The 27,655-nt window shown below is 45.0% G+C and overlaps 1 long non-coding RNA gene across 7 annotated transcripts in view; it reads left to right on the plus strand.

Annotated features, from left to right (window-relative positions):
- Positions 1–18,824, plus strand: part of LOC102995928 (uncharacterized) — a 19,614-nt gene extending 790 nt beyond the window's left edge. Inside the window, exons 1-7 of one of the 7 annotated variants that reach the window (XR_008617728.1) lie at positions 190–646; positions 1,508–1,609; positions 6,216–7,821; positions 10,853–10,960; positions 13,380–13,460; positions 13,660–13,851; positions 16,573–18,824. This is a non-coding gene — a long non-coding RNA (uncharacterized lncRNA). Of the gene's footprint in view, positions 1–189; positions 647–1,034; positions 1,169–1,507; positions 1,610–6,215; positions 7,822–10,852; positions 10,961–13,379; positions 13,461–13,659; positions 14,354–16,572 lie in introns of those variants that run through there. The other 6 variants (XR_008617725.1, XR_008617727.1, XR_008617724.1 and 3 more) reach the window with 6 other exon arrangements.
- The last annotated feature ends 8,831 nt before the right edge of the window (positions 18,825–27,655 follow it).

The raw sequence follows: 27,655 nt of genomic DNA on the forward strand, positions 1-27,655 counted from the left end.
CGTGTCCCCTCCCCTTCCCCCCCGTCCCGGCGCCGGGGGGGGCGGGGGGGGGCCGGGGGCCCGCGCGCCCGGGCGGTCCGGCAGGTGCCGGCGCGCGCGCGGGGTGCCGCGGGGCCCCGGCGGGGGGATGCGGCCCGGGCTCCCCGGGCGCCACGCGACGAGCCGGCTGGGCGCGGCGGGCGCTGCCGGGGCCGGGGGACGAGGGAAGAACTTCCTGCGCCTCCCCGCCTCCCCGCGGCCCTCCCCCCGGGCCGGGGCTCCTCGTTCCTTCCCGAGGGCATCCCCGTCCCCAGAGGGCCGGGCTGGGACCCTCGGCCAGGCTTTCTGCGCCCCAGGAAGAGGGAAGCCGGAACGCAGGGAGGTCTTTGCCGCCAGCTTCCAGACCTCTGAAGCGGCGAGTGGAAAAAAGTAAAAGTAAAGACAAATGGCCGGGATAAGAACACCATTTATCCCTTTAACAAACACTGTAGGGACCGAATGCCTCCTGAGTCGGGCACTGTTCTAGGGCTGCAGACATGAAACGAGGCAGAAGTCTCTGCCCTCGTGAAGCATGCCTCAAATTAGTTGTCAAGCAAGTGCCAGGGCAGGCGGAGCACGAAGAGCGCCCACACCTCCTGTCCGAGAGCCGAGGCGAACGACGGGCCAGGTAAGGCCGGGGCAGGATGGAGCCCCAGGGGCTGAGCTGAAATACGGGCGGACTTCCAGGGCTCCCGCCTGCCCTTCCCGGCCCCGCTAGGCCCTCGGCGAGTACGGAGGGGAGCCGCCCCGGGGAAGGTCCAGGGACGCTCGGGCGGGGACACCACCACCGTGGACCCAGCTAGGGGCGGAGACTTCCCGCCCGCCGAACATGGCAAGCCCCTTCCTCTGCTCGGATGCCCACCGAGCCCAGCCAGCTGGACCTCTCTGCTTGTAACCTCCTAGTTCTCTCCTCTTTTTTCCCCTCTTAAAATTCTCCGAGGCTCAACTCCCCTTTGAGGCCTTTGCTCACCTCTCCCATGGGTTCATTCTTGCTGCTTCACCACTTCTGTCTTCAGAGGGCAGGATGCTAAGGCCCATAAGGAAGGCCCCGTCTCTGACCGTGAGGGCGCCGCCGTCTAGCAGACACAGGCCTTGGTAGATGTCTTACTTGAGCAGCTCCTGAAGGCCAGTGTGAATCCATCTTTGCGCAGTAAATATGTTCTAAACGTGGTCTGTAGATCTGGGGGAGAGTTCCCAGTTTTAATAGCTTAAGGAGACTCGTTATGTAAAAGACGTGCTTTATGAACACACTCTAATCTATTTGTCTTGAAACTAATCGCTCCCCGGTTTTTCAAATTCGGTACTTTAAATTTTCTAATCGGGATTTTTCTAAATGAGGCTGTTATATGTCTATAGCGTTGAGTTTGATGACCCCCCACATGGAGTGTGTGTGTGTGCGCGCGCGCGCACGCAGATTTAATCCATTTTCTCTCACGAGATTATAAGTGTGATGACTACCCTTTCTTTTGTATCGTTTCATATTGGCTAGAAGAGTGCCTGGCCCAGGGAGCTCATGAAGAAACACTCGTGACTGACTGACAGGTTTCTGGATTGGAGTCACTTACATTCGCCCTGGAATTGCAGCATGGAGGTTGTATTTGAAAAGTTACACACGATCTAGAATAATCCTCCACCTCTGCGTTTCACCTCATCCATAGTCTACAGATTGCTTTGGCACTGGCCTTATAAATAAAGCCAGCCGGGTGCCCCTGCAGGACTCCAGACCAAATCCGCCCACATCTCCATCGCCTGGGTTCCCTTCCGTGTCCCTGCACTAGTGTCTCTCGAACTGCTCTTGCCCTTGGCAAAGTTGATTGTTTTAACACTGTATCATCCTCTGCTCCGTTCTGCTTATAAACCCTTCCTAGGAAAGTGGGATCCTTGCATCGAAAGTAAATTTTATATAACCCCCGGAGTCTGCACAGTTACTAAACAATAGATTCTGAATGAATATGGCTTTGTTTTGGCCTAAAGCATTTTCCTTGAGGAAAGGCATCTGTTCCGCCCACCAGGAGAGGATAATTGGGAACATTCTTTGTGGTTTTCGTGTTTTCTTAAACCTTCAGCAGGCATGCCCACTCCGGCTGAATATATGTAGAGTGCCACCTACAAATTCCTGATGAGGAACATGCCGGAAGGTAGTCGGTTATTAACGGTGATCATTTTTGGCGGGAGGGAGGGTGGGTATCGCTACTAACTTCTTTTTTTGAAGTGAAATAAGATTTAAAGCCAACTATCCATTCAACTAATCACTTAACACTCAGGAGGGCAGGAACCATGGGGCCGTATATTTTGCCCAGAAAATCAAATATTACAAGTTTTCTTGCTCTTCTTCTGATTCAGTCCTAACACACACACGCACAAACACACCACACACACACACACACACACACACACACACACACACAGGGACACATGCAAAACGATTTTGATTTTTCCCAGAACTTTTCAGTATTTTAGTGGCAGATGACTAGGCAGGAGTTTCTGAAGTTCCGAGCGCTATGAACTGGAGTGTCCACTACTTTCTAGAATGACTAACTAGCGATACTTCTGTTTTCTTTTTTTTAATAAATTTATTTATTTATTTTTGGCCGCACCGGGTCTTCGTTGCTGCACGCAGGCTTCTCATTGCGGTGGCTTCTCTTGCTGCGGAGCACAGGCTGTAGGCGCACGGGCTTCACTAACTGTGGCTCGCGGGCTCAGTAGTTGTGGCGCGCGGGCTTAGTTGCTCCGCGGCACGTGGGATCTTCCCGGACCAGGGCTCGAACCTGTGTTCCCTGCATTGGCAGGCGGATTCTTAACCAGTGCGCCACCAGGGAAGCCCAGCAACACTTCTATACACATTTAAATGAGGCTGGGAGCTGGGGGTGTCGTTAGTAAGCAAAGTGAATGACCACAGATCACAGCAGGAATAAAGACTGTTCTGGGGGAAAGAAGAAGGGCAGTAAAATCTCTCTCAGAATCATGCTTTTCTTTCTCCACTCTCCCCAGTTACCCCGAGAAACACATGACCTCGCTCTCTTCAGACATCTCAGGGTATATTAACACTCTCTTTTTCCACCCTAAAAACAGAAAATACACTTTTCCTTATATTTTGTTTATCTAGATCTGTCACCCCTTACCTCCCCGTGTGCAGCTGGGATCAGAAAGGCTTGCTTGCAGAGGCAAACGGCAGAGACTTGTGTGGGGGCCCCGCTCTCAGAGGAGGAGACGTGCTTTCTCACTGTGACCTTTTGATGAAGGGGAGTCCAGAGGTGGGACGCTAAAGGTGTGCGGCCCAGAGAAACGGGAGATAAGGACAGGCCTTGAGGTGGCTTTGCCCGTTGAACTCAAGCTGCTGTTTCCTTCTGGAAATGGCGGTTGAGTGTGCAAAGGTTTTTTGTCAAAATCTCAGAAGTGCTTGTCTGACTCAGAACCCAGAGCGAGTAAGTAGCCAGAAACAGCCCCAGAGAAAGAGGAGCCCTGGCCAACTCAGAGCCACCACGAAAGATTGTTTCACCGGGAGACGGGAGACCCCGGACTTAGGCCGGCTTCACTGCTACAAACAGCACAACCTTGATCTAGAATCCTCTCTGCCCCTTTTCCTTACAGGAGACATTTACACTGGAGTCTGTCTCCATCCTCTTACTGCTTTAGAATTCTTCCATTTCTCTAAGCTGCGACAGGTGGTGATGTCAATTCTTTTTCAACTTAATTGTGCGTCTGTGATGATACTGGACTAGGACCAGTTTCCTGGCCTCAACTCAGAGGTGCCTGGAGGCTGGCACGAGGGGTGAGCGGGTGCTTCTCCCCAGGTCCATCCAGTCAGGCTAGTGTTCTCTTTCACCTGTTATGGTCCTGGTTGGGAAAGGGAAATTCTACTGAGAACCAAAAAGAAGGGGAGAGAAAAGACTTTGGAAATCACTGACTAAGGCAAGTGTCAGGAATTGTCCTGAATTCAGGAAAGCAATAAATCACGTGTGGGTGGCCACCTTTTAATGTTTAATATCTGTTTGGTATCATCAAAAGATGCCAAGTGTGGTTCCGAGGTAAAGAAAAATAGTACAGTACATAAGTGAGCTGTAAATCGTAAGGAAATTCTGTCGTCATTAGCCAAGCACGGACATCCGATCTCCTACTATTCCACAGAGTCCCACGGGTGGCATCCGGAACAATCCTGAGATCGGGGCACCCCCTGAAAATTCGGACAACCACCAAACACTGTGTTTGATCATATCCCGTAGTCAATAAATGTCATTTTTCTCTCCCCCGAAATCATGTGTAGGCTATGAAGGCTTCTGTCCACGTGGTGACAAATCGTAGTAAAGAACTCAAGACACGGCCACGGATCTTCCTTTCTCAGACAGTGAGCCCCTTCTTTCAGAGGTCATGAGAGAAGGACCCTCTCACTTTGTGATCATTGTTTCAAGGGCAGTCTTTCCTTGGCTGTCAGCCTTTGTAAAAGGGGCCCAGAGCCTCAGTATGCAACTTCACAAATGTGAAAAGAGTGCTGTTTGTTAGCAGGCAGGGAAAGAGAGCTTAACTCATCTTACATCAAGGTTCCCTCAATTGCTTTTGAAGTTCAGGATAGTTCAAAGAGTTGTCATAACCCTTTTCTACTGTGATTACTACTCTCAGCCGTCTGTCATCTTTATGGTCAGAAAAGTGCCTGCTCTCTTCTATCCTAAAACAGCCTTGCAACATCCTAAGGCATCATTTTATTTTCCCAAATTTTATTTCTATGGGCAAAGTTGGCTTTGATGCTTTCCCCGTCTTCCCGGACCACAGTCTCTCCTTGCTCGTTGTCTGGATTATCTTTTACTGGTCCTTCATGAAATTAGGAGGGTAAAAAGCATGTCTTTCCCCGCAGATTACTAGTTAAACAGAAGGCAACCAGGGAAAGTAAAAGTGAGGGGAGAATCATTCAGATTCAGATTTACTTTGTGAAGCACCTGTCACGTCCCAGGAACTGTTAGATACCTTGAAATATATTTTCTCATTTCATCTTCCCACCAATCCTCTGGGGAAAGCCGGAGTTTCCCCCATGTTACTGCAGAGAGCTGGAGAATTAATGGAGAATTTGCCTGGGGTGACACGACCGGTGACAGGTACAGGTCACCTTTGTCTCTCGACTCCCCTTAGACTCCAGTGCGTTTCATTTGACCCTTTGAGGCCCTGGATTTTGGACCAAAGCGTTCCCACGTGACGCTTTTGCACGTTTCCCAAAGTTTTCTTCGTGACGACTGCCCTCCCCGTGTTTGACCTTTGGGTAGACCTTGGCGTACGTGGACAGACCTTCCCACGTGTTCAAGAGCACAGTGCCGAGACAGCTAGCCTCTTTCTGGAACAGCCTAAATAAAAGATTTGAGCCAGACTGAATCTGGGTCCCTGGAGGTGGGGTGGTGACTAGGGCGTCGGAAGGCTGGCCTGGGGTCGAAGCCCACCCAAAGCGTGGGCCAGTGGGAGCATCCTGTCTACCCTGGCCCAGTTAGTCATCCGGGGATGCCTCCGCCTGCGCCATCTGTGGGCAGTTATGTCAAAGAATCTATCTCCTTGTCTTTGCGGACACAGGGGAAGGAATTCTCATTCCTCTCTTCCTGCTCATGATTGCTACCGAATTACAGCATCAGGGCTGGGAAGAAATACGCTCTTTTCCCAGTTGTTCCCCTGGAAGAATCCATTTATGATGAACTCTAGGTGTCAGAGTCTAGGCTTCTTTCACGCCTACCATTCCTATGTGTATCCCTCCACGTGTTTCTAATCCAAAATTCCTGGTCTCCTATGGCAAGGCAAATTTGCATCTTCATTGATAATTTTATGAAGGTATTTTTAGATAGGCTGGAGTTATTCAAAGCCCAAAGACAAGAACTAACCAGCGACCTGTTAAGCCCTCAGGCGAGCAAAAGTCTTCAAATGAAATTCTAATTCCTGAAATAAATTACGATTGTATCTGAAGGGATATACGAGTGGAAGAGACACTCATGGTATAAATTTTTGTCCCATTGGACAGTTAGTGTGGAAAAAAATTCATTCTTTTCGTTCTTGAATGACTTTTTAGACACACATAAAACCAAACAAAAATGTGAGCATCAGCCAATTATTCTAGCCACTATTTTTCACACTTACTGAGGCACATGATTATACTAAGGGTCTGTTAAAAAACACTATTTTAAGAATTCAGAGCACTTCCTAATACCTCTTTCTTCCTGCCTACCTAGATTTCTGTTTGAAGATGATCATCACCGTGTATACCCACGTTCAGCATTCTCAGCCCTGAAGGGGGAAGAGACGTCCCATCCCTCAGAATCTGTGTGGTCCGGCACACGAATCGACTGTCACCTAGTCTGTGAAGTGTAGTAGCTTCTTTTCATTTTACATCTTGCAGAGCTGTTATCACATTACTACCTCTTTGATTGAAATGTCCGCAATGGAGTTTCTACAAACGACGGATAAATTAATTAACGACAACTCTGTGCAGAACTATTAATACAATCCCCATTTTAAGGGTGAGAAACTGAGCCCCAGGAAGGCTTTGTAACTTGACCAGAGTCACATGTTTGTGAGTAGCAAAACCAAGCAGGACCCTGCGGGGCTCCTGGTCTCGGAAGCCTTTCTGTCCCCCATTTCTTGTTGGTAGGGAGCAGGCTCCAGCGTCCATGGCCTTCCCACGGAGGTTCAAACAGTTGCTAATCAGGGAAGGGAGGGGATGCAGAGACAAAGGAAGAGCAGCCAAGAAACAATGGTGCAGCCTCGGGGCAGGGTCCCGTTCCCCCTCCAGGGATGCACAGAACAATGTGTTTGAGTTGTTTACAGAACTAAAACCCCCATCAAATGGAAGATGAAGCATTCTTCATTCCAGAAGACGGGAAGCACGGAAGCTCATCAGGAGACCTCCTGAGGCCAGATTAAAGGAGCGCAGGCCTGGCACACACCCTGGTCCTTATCAGCAACCCCACCCTGGAGCCATTGCTATAAAACTCCTCACCAAAGCCTCCCGGGTTGGGACACACAGTTTTCAAAGGCAGGAGCCTGCTGTGTCCCCCTTTGCCTGGAAAAGTAATAAAGCTCTTCTTTTCTACTTCACCCAGCTGTGTCTCCAAGATTCCATTCGGCACCGGTGCTCGGAGGCGGCGTTTTCTGCATCCGTATCGAAGCCAGAATTGGAATGCGGGTACTTGGTTCCCGCGCTGGCACTTTAAACCATCACGTTTTCATTCCTCCACGAGTGTCTCCAAAAAGACATTTCAGACTTATGAAACGTACATTTGTATTAAGCACTTTGGTGTTTGTTTTATGACTCCACACCGTTTTAGTCATAAATATGTAACTTAAAAATTCTACTGCCAACAACAAACATACATCATTTTGATTCTGGTCTCACATCAAAAGGACAGTGCCCCAAGCCTACAGGAACTAGGCGCTCAGTCAATGAAACCGTCACGGTGTCTTAGATGGAATACCCTTTTTAGTGGCTATAGAAACGTGAAATGAATCTTCTGGAACCATCCAAAGGGAAAAGGGTCTGTTGCCCTGATTCTTAGCGAGAAGACTTTGCCATAAAATCGCCATTACTGTGTTCCTGGGTCTGACAACCTGTGATGAAGGAAAATCATAATTTGTATTCAAATCAGTTTCTGAAGGACAGAACGAGGAAAAAGCAAAGGCAGTGAGGTGACTAACTTGTTTCTGGGGAAAGGTGAACGTTCTAAGTAGGAGACAGAGTTTCTGCTGCCGCTAACCTTGAGGTCATCGTGGACTTGACCAAGACGGCAGTCTGTCGGGAGCTTCGATGCGTGCGCGCTGCTGGACCCAGGAAGCTACAAGGTAAGTAAAAGGCATGATTGCTGCCCTCAGTGAGTTCCCCCTGATTTGGGGCATCCAGTCATCTTCATGTGTGTGTGTTTGCACCTGTGATGTGACCTGTCCTCTTGCATCATCTACAGTCTGCAGAAAGCCCTGCAGACTGCACTCTGCCCGGTCCACTCTTAATGTTCCTTGAAAGCTGTCCTCAGGTTACCAGCTTCACCTCTTCAAACACAAAGCTGATCACAGCCTGATCCCTGCTCTAAACGTCTGAGCCTCCCCCTTGACTGCAGGAGAAAAAAAACGTTCTCCTCAGGCGTGCTCTTCTCTTCCTTCCCCACCGGGTCTCACACCCCCGATGCACCACAGTTGCTGTACTCACACTTGCTGCTCTTTGCCTCTTTTCTTATGCTCACTCCACAGTTATAGATAGCTCAATCTGGGACTTCTTCGGTTCTGTTTTACTCTTCTCATCAGCTTCTTTTTTCCCAGTACTCACATGCTGCACTTATCAAATAATAATCGCTAACTCTACTATGTGCCGGGCACCATTCTAAAGATTTCCTGTATACTCACATCTTCATTCTCACTGCAAACATACAAGATGGGTGTATTATTTTTTAATTTATTTTATTGAGGTATAGTTGACTTTCAATGTTCTGTGAGTTTCTGCTATACAGCAAAGTGACTCAGTTACACACATCTATATATTCTTTTTCGTATTCTTTTCCATGATGGTTTATCACAGGATATTGACTAGAGTTCCCTGTGGTATACAGTAGGACTTGGTTGTTTATCCATTCTGTATATAATAGTTTGCATCTGCTGACCCCAAACTCCCAATCCACCTCCTCCTCCTTGGCTACCACAAGTCTGTTCTCTATGTCCATGAGTCTGTTTCGTATATAAGTTCATCTGTGTCATATTTTAGATTCCACGTATAAGTGATACCACATGGTATTTGTCTTTCTCTGTCTGAGATGGGTGTACTCAGTAGGGTTTACAGAGAAGCAGAGTAAGCACAGAGAGGCTAAGCGATTGACCTAAGACCACTCAGGCTGTAGGTGGCAGAGCCAGGTCTTGAACTTGGTAAGTCTAACTCTCGAGTCCCTGCTTTCGACCATCACTCCGCCTCTAACAGAAGGTGTCCAAGCAGTACGGGAGGCCGTGTAGATGCCCAGTCATCATCTAAGCATTGAAGTCAGAGGTACAAGCTCACATCTTTTTTTTCTCTCCAAAAGGCTGTTATTAATTCAGTGGAGGATTTTATCATTAATGGTGTCTTAAAATAAAGATAAACACTGAGTAATTTTTTTGGCTGAATAAAGAAGTCTTTCCCTAACTTCTCTCCTTTTCTCACCATCACTGAGTCATCACCAGGGTAAGTCTCTTCCTTCCACAACCTTTCTAGGACAATTCCTTAACCCCACTGCCCCCAAATTAATGATAATATCCTCTCGTTTTGCTGATGCACCCTCCCTGAAATGGACTGTAAATGCTTTGATGGCAGAAATCGTGCCTTCTCTCTCTTTCTTATTTTAAATCTAACCACCCCTGGACCGCCTGCCCACCAGGGCACTTAACTCTGCATGTGTGCACTTCCATGTTTAACACATCTTTTTAATAGCTGGTGAGTGAAATTAACAAAAGTATGAAGTAGCCAAATGCAGTTACACCCATGATAAATCTTCATGGAAGGAAAATGAATGAGGGGAAGCTCCTTCTGACACAGTGACGGAGACTGGAGCCATGTGGAGTTCATTTTCTTGCTTGGCCGTCAGTCAGAGTTGGGGAGCTTGTAAACGGAAGAGCTAAATTATGGAAAACAGGAGTCAAAATGTACAAATCTCTAGGCTCACACCTAAGTGAAAATTATTCATATAATTTTATTTATCTGATGAGCTGAAGGAAAACCAGGTGAGCACTTTCCAAAATGGAAGCAATGCAGAATCTGTCTTTTCAGAAGTCGTATGGTAATACTCATTCCAATATTACAAGGTTATTTCTAAAGCCTGGCAAACAGCCCAATTCATATTGCCTGAATGGTTTAAATAGAGTTATGATAGAAAAATCTTATGTAACAGATGGTTCACAAGACTCTAATAGCCAATCTGTTATAGCCAAGATGTCATCATTTTGAAAAATAACTTCTATGAAAGTATCGTCTTCATATTTTGAAAGTATGATGTCAAATGAAATCCTTTGTTTTTTAATTTTAGATTTTAAATTTGTGTGTTACAATTTAAAACATGTATGTGTGTGAAAGCATATGGTTTTGAAATAATACTTGCTGACTCTTGCTGCCTGGGGAGAAGAAATTTCAAGAGCCACCGAGCTAAAATGGGATATGAAGGGTCGCTGTTTATGAAGATTCATACGTAAAGTAATTTAATGAAATGACAACTCACTTTGCGTCTCCTGTGCTTTGGGCAATTAATTTTACTGTGAAATATTAGACTTCAGCTCTGAGTTAATATCTTACAGAATAAAGAAACTGACGTGGACTGAACCAAACGTACCACTTCGTGATTTTTTGTCTTATCTGGCACCAATTCATTACTTTAAAAACAGCATATAGGGAACTATACTCAATATTTTTAACACCTATAAGGAAAAGAATCTGAAAAAGAATATATATGTGTGTGTGTGTGTATATATATATATATGAATGTATAACTCAGTCACTTTGCTGTATACCTGAAATTAACACAACATTGTAAATAACTATATTTCAATAAAAAACAATTTTAAAAAACATATATGCTGAGATTTTATTCTTAGAAATAAATTAATTCATAACACAGTAATGAAAAAAACTTTCTTAATGAGCTTAGCTAAAATAAAATTACTCTCATGCCGCTTTAAGTTCATGAAAATGGTTTCTATTTATTGTGACCTAAAAATACTGTTTATAAATGGAGTATAGTCTATAAAAACATTGAATCACTGTGTTGTACACCTGAAACTAACGTAACATTGTAAATCAACTATAGTTCAATAAAAATAAATTAAAATGCTGTCTATGATAGTTTCCTTGTTCCTTTCACGGCAGATGCTGAAATGATACATCTGCAGCTGACATGGTATGGAGTTTCCAAGCACTGCCTCATGTAAATGTCCCTCATGAAGTTGATCAGGCAGAAAACTTCGCAGGAGAAAGGTAGCCTATATTTCTGAAACTAGGATTGAGCTTTCATTAGTAATTGAATTTTGAAAGATTTTAAAATGTTTTACAATATACCAAATGCTGATGCAGGATGTTAATTTATTGTAGGACATCATGTTCCGATGAGAAGTACACATAATTGGAAGTTCTGTGTTCCACCACAATTAGATTTGTGACTTTAACGGCAAGGAAAAGTTAACTTGTCTAGTCCTTAGTTTCTACAACTGCAAAAATGAAAGTTTACCTGGTTGATTTCAAGATTCTGTTTCCAACAATTTCCGATTCAATATACACTTTGTTTCTTTTTTACTGGAAAAAATATCTCTTCTCATAGTCTTTCTTGTGTGGAGCCAATTACATCTTAAAGGATCTTCTTTATTTTTCTTTAAAGGGAAACAACCTGTGTCCAGAGAGCTTCTACTTAGCTGGACATCGCATCAGAGCAGTCATGATTTCTTAGAGATCTGCTTGCCTTGGCCTTAAAGACTTTTCTGGCCAGAGGCAGTATATAGATCACTCTAAAAAATTTTAAACGTTTAAAACAACAGAAAAACAAACAAAAAATTACTGGGGGAGGGTGGGGGAAGAATGTGAAATCTAAAAAAAGAAGAAAGGGAAAAAAGATTCCCAAGGGAGAAAGATAAGGATCCTATAATCAAAATTTCCATGTGTTTAGAAAAAACTATTATCCAAATTATTCTTCAAGTGTTTAACAGTTTAGGATTTTTATACTGCCTTCGGTCATTATCTTTTCATATGAATATGAGTTACAAAGTGACTGGCCAATTTCTGCTTTGGCTTCTGCTGGTGGTTCTGCCGTGGCAAAAAGCCTGTGATGTTTGAACTCCATGGAGCAATATAAAAGGATATTGATTGATGGCTCTGTCTTCTATACATATGCAAATTGTGTTTGCATTAATATTAATATTGTCTAGATACACGAGGAAACATTTCCTTTATCATATCATAATAATGAATATTAATATCTTCTAGACTTCAATGTAAATTTAGAACACTACAATTATTAAAACTTATGTCCTGATATTCTGCTGTGGATTTTGTTCTTTACCTTCCTCTGAATCTAATATTGTGTGGTTATTCACATCGATAACACCAGGAGGCACATACAGGAGACTCTGTATCTGTTACTATGGTGACTATTGGACATATTTTGAAAGAAAAATCAACCATTATTATGCATAAATTTAAATACTACTGTCCACCCTTTTTAGAATTGCCGTTGGAAGTTAGACATCGCATTTTAAAAATTGTTTAAAGTCGTATGCTTCCTATCTTTCTTCTCAAGGAAAATATAGCTAGTTGGAACAAAATGTGTCCAGAGAGCTTCTACTTAGCTGGACATCGCATCAGAGCAGTCATGATTTCTTAAGAGATCTGCTTGCCTTGGCCTTAAAGACTTTTCAGGCCAGAGGCAGTATATAGATCACTCTAAAAAATTTTAAACGTTTAAAACAACAGAAAAACAAACAAAAAATTACTGGGGGAGGGTGGGGGAAGAATGTGAAATCTAAAAAAAGAAGAAAGGGAAAAAAGATTCCCAAGGAGAAAGATAAGGATCCTATAATCAAAATTTCCATGTGTTTAGAAAAAACTATTATCCAAATTATTCTTCAAGTGTTTAACAGTTTAGGATTTTTATACTGCCTTCGGTCATTATCTTTTCATATGAATATGAGTTACAAAGTGACTGGCCAATTTCTGCTTTGGCTTCTGCTGGTGGTTCTGCCGTGGCAAAAAGCCTGTGATGTTTGAACTCCATGGAGCAATATAAAAGGATATTGATTGATGGCTCTGTCTTCTATACATATGCAAATTGCGTTTGCATTAATATTAATATTGTCTAGATACACGAGGAAACATTTCCTTTATCATATCATAATAATGAATATTAATATCTTCTAGACTTCAATGTAAATTTAGAACACTACAATTATTAAAACTTATGTCCTGATATTCTGCTGTGGATTTTGTTCTTTACCTTCCTCTGAATCTAATATTGTGTGGTTATTCACATCGATAACACCAGGAGGCACATACAGGAGACTCTGTATCTGTTACTATGGTGACTATTGGACATATTTTGAAAGAAAAATCAACCATTATTATGCATAAATTTAAATACTACTGTCCACCCTTTTTAGAATTGCCGTTGGAAGTTAGACATCGCATTTTAAAAATTGTTTAAAGTCGTATGCTTCCTATCTTTCTTCTCAAGGAAAATATAGCTAGTTGGAACAAAAACAAATAGCTGAGTTTTTAAGGAGAGTAAACTACAACTTTTGTTTTCCTCTAAAGATGCTGACACATTATTCTGTACGTAGGCTCTAGAGACAGTCTGATCTGGCTCAAATCATAGCTCTGTCACTTACGGGCTGTTTATTTCCCTCTGTAGCATAAAAGGAACCATAAAGAGGACTTGGAATGCATTATGGATACATCTGATTTGAGTATGCGGGCCAAAATCATTTTTAAGGTGAGCGGACAGAGAAATAAATGTACAATATCTTATAGTATTTACTGATTTAAAGTGCCATTATTAGCATGTTAGAGACTCTTTTGCAGATCATGCATCATAATACTGTAATTGATACAGGTGTATTCTGAAGTTGTATTTTCAGTATTTTATTTTCACCTTTTTCCAAAAAAGTATTGACTGTGAGTATCTGTGCTAGCGCTGTTCTAGGTCCTGGGAGACGATTGACAGTAGCCAGGCTGAAGCCCTGAGAATCTGTAATATGTAGACTTTGGGTCGAGAAGAACAATTGAGAAAAGGGGTCTAAGAAGAGCCTGTCTTGTTAGGTGTAACAAACACAAGACATGTTGTCAGGAGAGCTGGGGAGAGAGTACGCGTTCAGTTGTTAGAGGTAAGGAACGTGGTTACTGGGTAGCGTCTGTGGGAACTATTAGATAAAGAGCACATTGGATTTGGGACCATGGAGGTTATTGCTGACCTTGACAAAAGCAGTTTTAGTGGTAAGGCAATGACAGTAGCTAGAAGGGGATGAGTGGAAGAGTTCATTGCAGATTGGTTTTTAATATAAATAATCCACTGTATTATCATTTATACACAATTAATTTGCGCATTTGAAGCGTACTCTTTGGTAAGGTTTGCCCCACGTAGACACTGATGATAGGGACCTGATGGGATGACCATGTGAAGACACAGCAAGAAGGCGGCCATGTGTAAGCCAAGGAGAGAGTCCTCCAAGAAGCCAAAAATGCCCCCGCCTTGATCTCGGACTTCTAATCTCCAGCACCGTGAGAACATAAACCTCTCTTGTCTAAGCCACCCAGGCTATGGTACTTTGGGCTCTTTGCTGGGGTTATGGCAGCCCTAGCAAACCAACACAAGGGTCTGCTCCCCACCACCTTGGGCAACTTGTCTTATTAAATGATGAGAGTTCTCTCTATATTCTAGATATGTCTTTGTCAGATATGTCTTTTGTCTTTTCTCATATTAATTGAGAACATTTTCTCCCACTCCATGGTTAGCCTTCTTAGGTGCTTAATGGTATCTTTTTTTTTTTTTTTTTTTTTTTTGTGGTATGTGGGCCTCTCTCTGTTGTGGCCCATGGCTCACGGGCCCAGCCGCTCCGCGGCACGTGGGATCCTCCCAGACCGGGGCGCGAACCCGGTTCCCCTGCATCGGCAGGCGGACGCGCAACCACTGCGCCACCAGGGAAGCCCCTAATGGTATCTTTCAAAAAGAAAATGTTTGAATTTAGATAGAGTCTGAGTTATCATGTGTTTATTTCGGGGTTTGTGAAGTTTCTTATATCTTACCTAAGAAATCTTTACCTACTCAAATTTATACGATTTTCTCCTATGTTTTCTTCTCAAATTTTTATAGTTTTTGTCTATGATCCATTTCAAGTTAACATTTGGGTATGGAGGAAAGTGAAAAAAATTACATTTTTCCCCATTATGCATATCTAATTGTTCCAAGACTCTTTGTTGCCAGGATTTTACTTTTCCCAATGAATTAACTGGGCACCTTGGTTGACAGTCAATTGAGCACATGTACGGGTCCACATCTGAACACTTCGTTCAGTTCCCTAGATCTGTATCTCTCTTTTTCTGCCAATTCTGTGCCTTCTGAACTATTGTAGCTTTACAGTAAGCCTTGAAATCAAGCAATGTGAGTCCTCCAGGTTGGTTCTTTTTCTTTTCTTAAATTGCTTTCACTATAGATAATTTGAATCAGTTTGTCAAATTCTACCCAAAAATCCTGCTGGAATTTTTATTAAGATTACTTTAAATCTGTAGATAAATTTAGGGAGAATTTACCTCCTAATAATATCAAGTTTCTCAGCCTGTGAACATATTCTGACTCACATCCCTCATTTATTTAGGTCTTTAGTTACTCTCAGCAATGTTTGGTAGTTTTCAATAGATTTTGTACATATTTTGTGAAATTCACAACATAAATTTTTCTTGTTTTTAAACGATATTATAAGTGGAATTGTATCTTTTTTACTTCTTTTTCCAGTTGTGTGTTCCTAGTGAATAGAAATAATATCAATTTTCGAATTCATATATTGATCTCATTGATCTGCCTAAATTCACTTACTAATTCGAATAGATCTTTTGTGGATTCCTAATAATTTTCTACATACACAATCATGTCGTCTTATTATGGGTTGAAAGTCTCCCCTCAAGTCTCCCCGGAAATGACATGTTGCAGTCCTGACACGCAGTACATGTGAATGTGGCCTTATTTAAAAATAGATCTTCGCAGATTTAATTATCGTAAGATGAGGTCATCAGGATGGACCTTAATCCGATAGGATTGATGTCTTTATAGGAAGATGGCCGCGTGCAGACACAGACGCACAAAGAGAGCACCCTGTGCAGATTAGGGCAGGTTATGGAGTTAAATAGCTGCAAGGCAAGAAATATTAGGGATTGACAGCCTCACCAGAAGATGGGAAGAGACAGGGAAGGTCTTCCGTCTAGAAGTTTCAGAGGGATAATGGCCCTGCCAAAACCTTGATTTTAGACTTCTAGCTCCCAGAAATTACTTAGTTGTGTTTAGCCACCTTGTTTGAGCTATTTGTTATGGCAGCCCAAGGAAACTGCACATAGAGAGTTTTGTTTCTTTCTTTCGAACCTCTGTGTCATTTATTTCTTCTTCCTGCTATGTTACAGCAGCTAGTGTAGCCAGTAAGATGTGGATTACAAGTGAGGAGAATGTGCATCCTTTCCTCCATCCTGATCCCAGAGAATTATGGATCTAGACTTTCACCTCACAGCTGATGTTGGCTGTGGGTTTTTATCAGGTTGAGAAAGTGTCCTTCTACTGGTAGTTTTCTTAGTTTCCTTAGTTATACTCAGGTGATGAATACTGGATTTATTAAAGATTTTTGTGTCTAGGGTCTGTAGTTTTCTTTATTTGGAATGCGTTTTTCTAGAGTTGGTATTAATGTAACGCTGACCTCATAAAAGGTTTAACTGGGTAATTGTTCAAATTTGAGAAGACTGTATGTTTGCAGTTATTGGTTAAGGTGGTTGATAGTGTCATTCAGATCTTCTATATCCTTACTGTTTATTTTATTTATTTATTTATTTTTGTCTAATTCTTCTAGTAAAAGCTCGCTGTGTCTGGTTTACTAACATCCTACAAAACATCACCTCAGTCCAAGGGACCTTTTTCAAAGTAAAGCAGGTGAGACAATGGGCATATGATAATAGAATCCACTGATCTCGTCATATGTAGACTGACCTGGATGCTCTTGGTCTGACAGAAGTTGGAATAGCCTCAGAGAAAAGTAAATAAGGTGCCAACTTAAAGATGATAGCCTGCAGAGTTGAGGCTCTGACCTTCAGGATGTGATATATACCTTAAACCTATGGCCATTCCATGGAGCTGTGTCCCTGGTAGTGAAAATATATGGTTTCAGAATCAAGGGTAGAAGGAAGGGAGGCTCTAGTAAACTCGTGGTCTTCCTCCTGGGCTTGGGGGGAGAGCAGCTACCAGAGGCAATATTGATGCTACGAAAGCATCCCTCCCTCCTGGTCCTTTTGGGCTCACCATGCCCACATTCCAAGAGTAAAGGAAAGGAGTTTCCTGTATTCACTGGAGGAATTAAGTGGCATTAATCACCATAAGGAGACAAGATCGCTGTCCTAATGGAGCACGAAGGATCGAGTCTGAAACTCAGAAGATAACTTCAGTGTCCTGCGTCACTTCCACAGCCCGCCAGAGCAGTGAGCGGGCAATCGCCCCATCTCACAAGGCGTAATAACCAGAGGCTCCGACCTCGCAACAGGGAGGCTTGTGTTACTCCACTGGGAAAGCGAACTGGACCACCAGAGGTGATGGCCGTGCGCGAGCAGTATCTTGAGTGATGTGTTGAACCACTGAGCCCAAAAGATGCGGCAGGGACCGTACCTCGTTCCACAAATCTTCCTGCTAGAATCTTTCCATTGGAAGTGGTGGTCAGACACCACCTTGAAGAAGCAGTGAGGGGAGCGGATGAGCTGATCAAGGGCCATAATTGGATCTGGATAGTACCCCATCCTCATCCCAGCCTTCCCAGGGCTGACTTCTGATTGCCGGCACACGCACCTTTTGACTGAGTGCTTTCTTTTATTTTCTGTTTGTATACAAAGTCTTTTTTGCTTTTGCTTAATGATAGTAGTTAAGAAGTTATAAACCTAAAAAATAGATCTGCCATAACACCTGCCCCCATCATAATCACCGCTATGTGGTCATTGTGCTAACATGGCCGATAGGCATGCTACTTGTTGGATCGTCCAGCATCGCAGTGCAAAGCAGACATAAGCACGGTGGCCACATACAACATCAGTGTTTGTGTTTGCATTTGTAGGGAAGCCAGTTTCATTGTAAGAAAAGCAATCTGTGATGAGGAATAAGAGACAAAATAGAACTTGGTGTGTAGAACAGACATATAATTTGGAACTGAACTCATGAAAAGCTAGTAGCTTCTGGAAGTCATTTTTTGAGCTGGGGTCCAATCCTTGCACAGTGGTACCAGGTATGTGGATAGTTAACAGTGGAGCTGAACAAATAGAGTAGGCTACAAATAATATATACTTGTCAACCGATCGGTCCATATATCATTTAACAAGTTCTGGTAACTAGCATTTTAATAAGCAGGACTCTTTTATACATGATTCCAAAAATCTTGACTGAGTGTTTTCTTGGTGATCAGAACTGCACGGAGGCCAGAAGTACTGAGGAATCAACTCTCCATGGTTAGTTCTTAACCAGTCTCTAGTGGAAGTTGGTGTATAAATATCCCAGCTCCTTTGTCCCTCAAGTGGATCAACGCTGAGTTTAAGCCGTATTGGCTGCTAGAATCCCCAAGGGATTAGGTTCTGCTTACACAATGGTAATCTGCTTGTAAAATATTCTTATGTGGTTTAACTTTCCTATTTCCCTATCGGTGCTCGTTGAGATCACTTTTTAAACTTATTGCACTTTAAGCCTTGTCTCAGGGTTTGCTTCTAGGGGACTGTAAGCTCTGAGAATATGTCCATCGGTATGGAAGGAGCATCATAGTCTGACTCAGATCACTGGACCCCTAAAGCTTCACCGATGTGCCAGGCCCCCGAATCTGTGTCTTATTGGGGCATCCAGAGAACTTACCAGTTCCTGCTCACCAAATCGGAGGAATCGGCCCCATGATCTAATATAACAAAGCACTCGGTGTTACCTGTGCCTAATATAAAACGAATCTGTTCCATGAGTCCGGTATCAAAGCGGCCAAAGGATTTACCAATTTGTCCAGCCCTAAAAATCAGCCGTGGTGCTGGAGCCGATTCATAGATGTTTCCTGCTGGCCCAGGGGTAGATCTTATTGCTGGATTTTGGAGAGGCCCGGGGGCTCCTGGAGAAACAGAGGGTTGGCCAGGGCATTTGAGGGGTGGGCTCCAAATGGGGGGAGGGGAGGTACAGAGGCACTAAGCCTCAGATGGTTTGTGTGAGCTTCATGCCTGAAGCAAGAAAGTCTTGGTCTCATTTCTTTTTTTTTTAATTAATTTTTGCTGGAGTCTAGTTGATTTACAATGATGTGTTAGTTTCATGTGTACAGCAAACAGGCTCAGTTATACGTTACACGTATCCACTCTTGTTTAGAATCTTTCCCCATATGGGTCATTGCAGAGTACTGAGCAGAGTTCCCTGGGCTCTACAGCAGGTCCTTATTAGTTACCTATTTTATGTATTATAGTGTGTATGTATCAATGCCAATCTCCCAATTGAGTCTCATTTCTTTTTAAGCCACTTTGAAATGAGGTTTCCCTCACTTGTAAACACATCCTCGCAGCTGGTTTATCACCGAGTCTAGGAAATCATCCTGATCCCTTCTCGTAGCACAGAGACTGCCAGCTTGATCTTTCAAATAGCCTTCAGTTCCTGGTGCCCCTCCCAGCCCGCCCAGTCCTACTACTATTGTTCTATTTAAGTCCTTCATGACTGTTGCCTGAGCGATTTTAGCTGCCTTGTAACTGACCTTGCTGTTTCTGGTCTCCTCTTTCTCACATTCACACTTCTTCTTTCCAAATGTGACCGTGTCATGTCATCCCTGTTCTTTTTTTTTTTTAAGATTGATTGATTGATTGATTGATTGATTGATTGACTTAGGGCTGCTTTGGGTCTTCGTTGTGGTGCGCGGGCTTCTCATTGCAGTGGCTTCTCTTGTTGCCGAGCCCGGGCTCTAGGCGCACGGGCTTCCATAGTTGTGGCACATGGGCTCAGTAGTTGTGGCTCGTGGGCTCTAGAGCACAGGCTCAGTAGCTGTGGCGCACGGGCTTAGTTGCTCCGCGGCATGTGGGATCTTCCCAGACAGGGGCTCGAACCTGTGCCCCCTGCACCGGCAGGCGGACTCTTAACCACTGTGCCACCAGGGAAGCCCCGTCGTCCCCGTTCTTAATGGTCTTCAGCTGTTCTCCATCACGATGGATGGCGTGGCCTGATCGGCAGGATCCTGTCAATTTCAACTCTGCTGCTTCGGCGTCTGGTCCCCACAGGACCAAACAAGGTGTATTTCCTCCTGCGCATCAGGCTCTTTCTTGCCTTCATACTTTTGCTTACAATGTTTTCTTCACTTTTTCCTCCCTGGCTAATGTCCATGTACCTGTGAGGGCACAGCTCTGACACCATTTCCCTCTGGAAACCTTCCAGAAACCTCCGTGCTGAGTTACGTGACTCTCCCCCGAGATCCCGGAGTGGGTGAGCATCTCCGTGACTCCGCTGACTGCACTGGGTTATGAGTGTTAATTCATACGTGTTCACCACAGGCCCCCTGCCCAGATTCTTGAGACAGGAGTTGTGTCACAAAATCAGGCCCATGGCTGATGTTCATTAAACGTTTGCTGAAGAAATAAACGCCTGTGCATCTGAGCATAACACAGAAATATAACATGCTTTAAAACCTGTATTTTGAGCAACGCCAGCCCTGTTGGTTTTCATGACTGGTGTCCTAAAAATTCTTTTGCGTACAACAAAGTACTTTGGGATGGATGTTTGTTAAAAACAAAATTAGCCATATTAATTATGGATATAGTTATATCAGAAGTGTAAATTAAAAAGTAAATTATTGTGATATCATGAAGCTGCTAGCAAAGCATTTCTTGATGCTGCATGTGACAAGTATGCAAATTGGAGCCATCCCCACGTAGCCAAAGCAAAAACTGCCAAGAACGGTTTTGATCAAATCGCCGTAAGTTTTCAGCAATTGGTAGGCTCCACTCACACGAACAGGAGAAGACTAAAAATATGGTTTTTTTGGAAGTCCACGGCATCAAGTCAAATGTTAATAGGCTGAGCCCTGTGAATGTATCCACAATTGAACAGATTCCAGATAGGAAGTGTATATCATTTGCTCTTCGTGTCCCTGTTACCAGACGCACGGCAATGTACAGAAAACAACAACATTATTTAAGTTTTTGATGGTGAAAAGATTTTATTTAAAAATATATACTAATACACTCATGAAAACTCAAACACATTTTCTTCTTAAGGGTCCCTTAAATAATTATTATTGCTCATTAGGCATGTATTAAGAGATCAAGAATGCAGTGAATTCATATTTGTTAAGTGTGATTAATGAATTCTTTTCCCCACCTGTTCCTTCTCCTCAATCAAAAGGTATAAAAGACAAGATGTTGCTAACATCACAGAATAAAACTGATAGATGGGGCTTCCCTGGTGGCGCAGGGGTTGAGAATCTGCCTGCCGATGCAGGGGACACGGGTTCGAGCCCCGGTCCGGGAAGATCCCACATGCCGCGGAGCAACCAGGCCCGTGAGCCACAACTACTGAGCCTGCGCGTCTGGAGCCTGTGCTCCGCGACAAGAGAGGCCGCGATAGTGAGAGGCCCGGGTACCGCGATGAAGAGTGGGCCCCGCTCGCCACAACTAGAGAAAGCCCTCGCGCAGAAACGAAGACCCAACACAGCCACAAAATAATTAAATAAATAAATAATCCTTCCCTCTACTAAATAAATAAATAGATAAATAAATAAACTGATAGACGGACACGTAACCCTGTTGTTACGTGTTTGGCTGACCTGGTTCATAGCAAGGGTTTTAGCAAGTAAAAAGCTGTAGTAACATAGGTCAGCCACTAGAGGGATCACACTCCCGAGAGGATTAATTTCCCTAAGACGGTCCATCAAACATTAGCAGACTGTTGAATGCCTGAGTGCGGTAACCCAATACCAAAACGGAGGAAATACGTCCTTCCTCGTGTGTTGAGAGCCTGCTGGGGGAACACAGTCATCCAAAATTTTTATAATAAAAAAGAGAAGTTCTGTAAGAGAGAACCATACACAACTTCAGGAACACAGACAAAGGTCCTTGGAGCTGATCAAATGACTCCTGGGATCAAACTCTAGAATTGTTGGGAGACCGACACCGGTTCCGTTTCAGAAGACAAGGACCTCAATTTTTTTTTTAATTTATTTATTTTGGGCTGCGTTGGGTCTTCGTTGCTGCGCGTGGCCTTTCTCTAGGTGCGGCGAGTGGGGGCTACTCTTCGTTGTGGTGCGTGGGCTTCTCCTTGTGGTGGCTTCTCTTGTTGTGGAGCACGGGCTCTAGGCACGTGGGCTTCCATAGTTGTGGCGCGTGGGCTCTAGAGCGCGGGCTCAGTAGTTGTGGCGCACGGGCTTAGTTGCTCCGCGGCATGTGGGATCTTCCCGGACCAGGGCCGAACCTGTGTCCCCTGCACTGGCTGGCGGATTCTTAACCACTGCGCCACCAGGGAAGCCCAGGACCTCAATTCTTGATTTTAGTTTTAATAGTCAAATGTCGTGTCTTCCAGTAAACTTTAACTTTCCAGCCATTCCCTGAAACCTTGACAGTTTACTGAGCGTGTCATTGGTGCCAGGCATGTGCAAGGTTCTGAGGACCAACCAGGGACCAAAGCTCTGCTGTCTCCGAGTCCGAGGGTGCGCAGGCCCGGACACAAGGCACTTCAGCACAAGGTACCAAAGAGCAGACGTCTCCAGGACGCACAGGAAACTTAGCCTGGCCTGGGGGGCAGAGAGGCTGTCCCAGCGGGAGGTGCTTCTGAGCAGAGCTGTTGTAGGAGACATTTAGGTGAATGTGGGATGGGAGAACATTCTCATCAGAGCAGAAGGGTCACGTGCGAAGCCCTAGAAGCCAGAGGGCGCGTGGCTCATTGAGGGAACTAGGACAAAGGCGTGCGGTGTTACTGGCTCCTGCGGCCTAGGGAAGCGGAGGGGTCAACGCTGAGGGTGGGGAACTCCAAGGCCTCCTCGAGACTTCGTCCTGGGGTGACAAGGAGGAGGAGAAGGAGATCCATTGATCCCAGGGGTGTTTAGGAAGATACCGCTGCTGCAGCCTGGAGACTGAATTAGAGGCGGGTCAGGCAGGAAGGCTGGTGGGTATTCGGGGCCGTGCGCCGTCCAAGGAAAGCCAGAGGTTTTCAGAGCTTCAGGCTTTCCCCGTCATTCCCAGTTCTGTTTCCAGACTTGGGCTTCTGTTTACACCAAGTCCTGCCATGACCCTCCCTTTCAGTCCCCCCTCCTCCTCCTCCCTCAGGTCCTCTGAATGACCTCCTGGTCCTCTTGTCCTTCCCCTCTCCCTGCCTGTCCTCTCAGGGTGGAGGAGGAAGGGCGGGGGGCCAGGAGCGGCAGGAGGGACTGAGTGAGACCCGGCATCTCACAGTCGCCTAGCCTCCAGATGGACGGCCTAAGAGAGCGTCGGATCGTAGATGTAAAATTTAACTTCAGGTTAGGACACCTCCTGCCGCGTGCAGCTCCGCGTTATGTTAAACCAGTGTCAATCTCTCCCTTCACCATCAATTTCTTTCTTTAAATACCCTTTTAAGATATGAGAAATGGAAGATTTCCTGCCATATCAGTAAGCAAAGGATGTCGCAGTTATCAGCGATTGCAGCCACCAGCCGGTGGTGAGGCCGTGAGCCCCGAGGGAACTCGGGAAGGAGAGAATACCTGCCATCTAGCAGCCATGAGACTGCAGCCACCCCCGAGGGGGCACCCCAAGGAAACTCGGGATGAGGAAACGCAGGATGCTGGCCGTGGATGGCCGAGGTGCACGTCCAAGGAGGGATTTCAGTGAGCCCAGACTCTTGCGTCTTCCCCCAAAATAGAAAAGCGCTAAATTCCTTGAGATCTCTGTTTTTCCTTAACTAACAATAATCTTTTAATGTTCAGACTACCTGCCCTTTGTTGCAAAATCTCCTATATAACCTGGCCCCCTCCTCAGAGCCCTTTTTCAGGGTTACTTGAGATGCTGCCTCCCGGGCTGAAGTCCTAAAGATGTCCCCCGAATAAAACATCATGCTCAACTTTTAGGTTGTGCATATTTCTTTAAGTTGGCAGATACTACTCTTCCCCTCCGCCCCCCTGTTTTTGTCCCAGGCTGCCAGTGGGTAGAGAGCGGGGTGTCATTGGTGAAGGACGTGGTTGAGGAGAAAATATCCTTCAGCTACGCGGCAACAGGAGAGTTCAACTAATGTTCTCAAATGACTAATGCCTAAAACATATGACATCTGTAATTCAAGGACATCAGCAGAGGCAAACTAGTACATATAGGATGGGTAAACAACAAGGTCCTGCTGTAGAGCACAAGGGAACTATATTCAGTATCCTGGGATACACCATCATGGAAAAGAATATGAAAAAGAATATATATGTTTATAAACTGAGTCACTTTGCTGCACAGCAGAAATTAACACAACATTGTAAATGAACTATACTTCAATAAAATTCAAAAATAAAACAAAATTTTAAAAGACAGGGAAGTAGTAAAAGTGGCAGTGCGGTTTTACGTGTGTTAAATGATGAAGAAGTGCGTAAGTCCTGCAGTAAATGCAACCATTTACCACCCTGCGATATCTCTTATATGTGGAATCTAAAATATGGCACAAATGAGCTTATCTATGAAACAGAAACAGACTCACAGACATAGAGAACAGATTTGTAGTTGTCAAGGGTGAAGGAGGGTGGGGGAGGGAAGGACTGGGAGTTTGGGGTCAGCAGATGCAAACTAGTATATATAGGATGGATAAACAACAAGGTCCTACTGTAGAGCACAAGGGAACTATATTCAATATCCTGTGATAAACCATAATAAAAAGGAATATGAAATAGAATATATATGTTTATAACTGAGTCACTTGGCTGCACAGCAGAAATTAACACAGCACTGTACATGACCGATACTTCAATAAAATTCAAAAATAAAATCGAAAAAGACAGGAAAGAGGGAAAGCTTGAGTGTCTTACTACTTCATGCAAAGAAGAATTTCTGCAACAGTTGAAATCTGGTAGCTGTTAACTGATACACAATTCGAATCGTAACACGGGCCACTGCGTCGCCAGATCTGCGCAGAATTGTGAAGGGTGCCCAGGAAAGAGAGGCTCGCACGTGGACAGGAACTGTCTCCGTGACAACTGAAAGAGGTTCATAAAATTAGGCATAGGTGGTGAGGTGCGAGCTGAAACGACTTTGTGCCATCCTCCCCTGCTTTACAAGTCTGCCTTTGGGCCCCTCTCTCCTGCTTCTGTAACAATATCTTGGGGAAAGGCCCCGGCCTTGCAGTGCCTTTCAGGTATCAGCACAGTGTCATTTTTTAGTTTTTCAATTGTTGCTCCAACCTAATGTCCCAACTTCAGTCTCCCAAAGCTTGTTCCTTGTTCCAGCTCCTACCCAGCCCATGAGCTCTGCCATGGGCACCAGGCCCTGGCAGCTTGTCTCACTCTCTCCTCTTTCCCCAGCTGGCTTCTCCAAGAGCCCCCCTGTCTCCGTGCTACTGATGTTCCGAGGATGGGGACAGGGTGCCAGGGAGAGAGGGAAGGCGGGGTTCCCCGGGGACTGGCGCTCTTGCCATAGGCACGTGGGCCTCTGCCGTGGCAAATGTCCCGGCCGGCCCTACTTCTCTCCTATTCGCCCTGGGACTCCCCTCCCCGTTTCCATCCCCTTCTCCAACACTGCACGGTTTCCTAACTCAAGCAGTGGATTTTCTGGCCAACATTTTCCTTACATTTGCCACTCAAGCCTAGCCCCGAGGGTATTCACCGAGAAGAAAGGCTGATGTCACATTCTTTCCCGGTGAGTCACCCTGGCTGCCTTCCAGGCTATGGCCTCTGGCTTTGGGAAATGTTATACTTATTTGCCCACCGAATTCTTTAGGGGCCACTCCGCTGGCAGCTGCAATCTTTGCTCTGATTTTCAAGTAACTCCAATCCTAGACTTTTTGACTCTCCCAGGGAAGAATCAGTCACCACGTGGAGTGGAGTCTCAGCCTACCACCCACCCCCAAGCCCCAGGGATCACAGACTTCCAAGAACACTGCCACTGTTCGGAAGCCTGAGTTCCTGCAGCTTCGTGAGCACCCAGCTGGGTACAGAGATGTATTTCCAGATGTTTCTGGAAAGCTGGCTGGCTCTCCATTGGCAACTGACTGTTTCAAATCATCCATGTCAAGGGTTCTTATCATACCTTGTCCTCAGCTTTGGGGCCTCTGAGCCAAAGCTCCCGAGAGGAAAGCCTCAGCTTAACATCCTGCTACGAAAAGATGACTCACCGCAACTCTAGAAGAGGGCGTTTCACTCTAGAAGAGGGCGTTTCGGGTGGCACTAGGGTTCCAGGAGAGTCAATCCACATACACAAGGAGGATTGAATTGAATCATGAAATTGACGCCAAAACTCGGCCTCTGTGCACTGCTGTTGAATTAAATCTCAGAGACAGAGTTTAGGGTGAAGGAGAAAAGAATAGGTTTATTGCTTTGCCAGGCAAAGGGGGACCCAGTGGGCTTGTGCCCTCCAAAAACTGTGGTGCGTCCCACCCCAGGAGGCTTTGGTGAGGAGTCTTGTAGCGATGGTTCGGGGTGGGGTTGCTGATAAGGACCAGGGTGTAGCAGGGCCTGCGCTCCTTTAATCTGGCCTCAGGAGGTCTCCTGATGAGCTTCTGTTGTTCCTGTCATCTGGAATGAAGAATGCTTCATCTTCCTTTTGATGGGGTTTCAGTATCTGCAAAATGGCTCAATGATGTTGTTCTGTGCATTCCTTGAGGGGCAAGCGGGACCCTGCCCCAAGGCTGCACCATTGTTTCTCGGCTGCCCCTCCCTCGTCTCTGCATCCTCTCCCTTCCCTGGTGAGCAACTGTTCAAATCTGCCCTTTGGAACTCAGGGAAGGTCACGGAGGCTGGTGTCTATTCCCTACAAATAAGAAATGGGGGACAGGGCTTCCCGGGTGGCGCAGTGGTTGAGAGTCCGCCTGCCGATGCAGGGGACCCGGGTTCGTGCCCCGGTCCGGGAAGATCCCACGTGCCGCGGAGCGGCTGGACCCCTGAGTCGTGGCCGCTGAGCCTGCGCGTCCAGAGCCTGTGCTCTGCGACGGGAGAGGCCACAGCAGTGAGAGGCCCGCGTACCGCAAAAACAAAACAAAAGAAGGGGGCGGGGGACATAGAAAGGCTTCCATGCCCAGGAGTCCCACAGGGTCTGGCTCGGTTTCAAAATTAATAACTCTGGGTTGAAATCTTCCATGAGGCATCTAGTCCAATTCTATGAACAATAGTTTAATCAATAGTAAAAGAATTCTAATAAGATTTTGTCCAAACTCTGCTTGAATACCTCTGGAGACAAGGACATTTCTGCATCTCAAAGCTGACCACACCATTTCTGTACAGTTCTAATTGCCGGCAACTTTGGATTTCCATTGAGTCAGAATTTCTGTTTGTAAATTTTACCCAATTTTTTCAGATTCAATCTCCAAAAACTCATAAAATCTGAACAGTCACTTTTCTGCACGGTACCCCTTTAGGTTTTTTGGAAACAATGATCATTTCCCTTTTAGATTACTCTGGTCCAACCTAAACTTCCCCAGTTTTTTCCAAGTGTTCTTTCTATGGTAGGTTTCAAGCTTTCCTTACTACTTTGGCCACCCTTCTCTTATTGTTTTCCAGTTTATCCAATGCCCTACTTACAATGTGGTAGCCAGAATTTAAAACAACACCAGGAAAAATGAAACAGGGACTCATTTCTGTAAAAAGTTAATATCCCCAAAGGGTACAATCCTAACTCTCGTGTGGTTGCAAAGTGAATATATGTTAAAGATTCATTAAGGGCATAATCAACAAGGAAGCCAGACAGATATTATAATTGGTTGAAAAGAACCCAAAGAATGGACACACTGATAGGTCAGGAATATTG

Source organism: Physeter macrocephalus, chromosome 7 (genome assembly GCF_002837175.3).
Source record: "Physeter macrocephalus isolate SW-GA chromosome 7, ASM283717v5, whole genome shotgun sequence".
Classification (NCBI taxonomy): Eukaryota; Metazoa; Chordata; class Mammalia; order Artiodactyla; family Physeteridae; genus Physeter; species Physeter macrocephalus.